General features: G+C 36.2%; 1 protein-coding gene across 1 annotated transcript in view; it reads right to left on the reverse strand.

Moving 5' to 3' along the window:
- Nucleotides 1–1,604, reverse strand: part of zbtb26 (zinc finger and BTB domain containing 26) — a 6,542-nt gene extending 4,938 nt beyond the window's left edge. The window contains exon 1 of the mRNA XM_014022385.1: nucleotides 1,477–1,604. The gene's annotated coding sequence lies outside the window, so the exon portion shown is untranslated. The remainder of the gene's footprint in view (nucleotides 1–1,476) is intronic.
- Nucleotides 1,605–1,805: the final 201 nt, after the last annotated feature.

The raw sequence follows: 1,805 nt of genomic DNA on the forward strand, positions 1-1,805 counted from the left end.
GCTTTGTCCATGTTAAAATAAATATATTTTAAAAATTTACAAAACTAAACATCCTACAGTATTTTTACAGTCTTTATTTTACGGTTAAAATACTGTATATGTTTATTAAATAAAGTCTAATGTTACAACCAGTCATGGATCCCTTTAATATCACATGCTCAACTGTCTACTCTTCCTGGTTACCTTCACACCTTCCTGTCTCCTGCTTTCCTAGCACATATAGTGTGCTCTTTGGTGTTCTAATCTAATTTTTGTGATAATTGTTTTTTTCTCTCCCTGAACTCCGCTCTTCTATTGTGAATGTGATAAAAATGCCTCCCCTTCTTTCCAATATCCCACTCCCTTTGCCATTCCTGACTTGTATGCCTCCATGCTATGCCCTTTACCTCAAATTTACTGAGTTTAATTTTCATTTCCACAGTGCTTTAATTTAGAGCCTCTTTAGCCATTCTGTTACTTCTCTCATTTCTACTGAACCCCTCGTATGCTGGGACCCACAGAAACTGAGCTTGACCTCGACCCCACTGATGAATTCTGATAACAGTACTAAGTATATTACAGAAAATATCATGTCGACTGAATAAAACGACCTAATGAACAGTATTGTGACTACTTTTCACACTTTAAATAGACAGACTGATTACTAAATTGAAGACACATGTGCTAATTACAGGCCACATCTTAGTTTAACATGTCCCATTCGTTTTTAGAGGTGCCTTCCTTTTTTTTTTGTCAAGGCCAGTTTCATTGATTTATTTTTAAAACAACTCTGCTGAACCAAAATAGAAAAACAGTGACTGATAATAGATAATATGTGTTGCTACTTTACTGAGTTTCAAGTTATTTCAGTGACAATTTCTTACTTTATCATTGGGATACAAACAAATTTAAATGTGTCTGTACGTTTAAAGAACAAAACAARTATAACTATTTTGGTGATTTGGTGGAGGATAAGCAACATGACATGTTCATTCTTGTTATGAGTCAGGGTGAATCAGCTGAAAGATGACACTAAATGGTGAAAAATAACTTTATAAAATGGTTATATAAAGCTGCCACTTGCTTATATGTAGCATCTAAGCAGAATAAAGGAGTCGTTATTCATTAGCAGATGGTCATCATCTGCTGATAACACTGCCATCATCATGATGGTGGTTTCCCAGTGTCCGACTCGATGTTAGCTTAGCCCCCAGCTAATGCATCCCTTCTGCTTCATTTCTAAGGATAAAAACTGATTTTCTGGTCGTTGTTATTTAAGTTGTAGTAAGACTAAAAGAAAATCAGCTTAAATTAGTTTATGTGTAAAAGTAGCTCCAAAAAAACCCATCCCAAATCGCCTCCATTTGCCGTTTTGGCCTATTTCGCTAACAAGCTAGCAGGCTATCTGATATAAACACAGACTGTGCGGCTGTCAGGTTGGTATGCTAAGTATGGTATCCTTACATTAAATCAACACAATATCGACGCGTAACATACCTGGTATCTCTGTGGTAATAAACTCGTGGAAGATATATTTTTAGTCGGAGTAAAGCTGGTGTCTGCTGGAGAACCTGCTCCGGATGCAAAACAGTTAAAGGCCCAGAACATGAATATAACCCCCCCTCTGTGACCCACCACACACCACAGTCCAGACAGGTCTGTCCCATGACGGACACGTCTTCACTTATTTACTCCTCCTCCTTTGGACTTTGTAGATTTTTGTTTTGAAGGATGTTGTTTTCCTGAAGGCACAGCTTAACATTTCTGAATGAAAATAAAATAAAATAAAATAAAATAAAATAAAATAAAACAAAAAAGAGAAATCA

Source organism: Austrofundulus limnaeus, unplaced genomic scaffold (genome assembly GCF_001266775.1).
Source record: "Austrofundulus limnaeus strain Quisiro unplaced genomic scaffold, Austrofundulus_limnaeus-1.0 Scaffold328, whole genome shotgun sequence".
Classification (NCBI taxonomy): domain Eukaryota; kingdom Metazoa; phylum Chordata; class Actinopteri; order Cyprinodontiformes; family Rivulidae; genus Austrofundulus; species Austrofundulus limnaeus.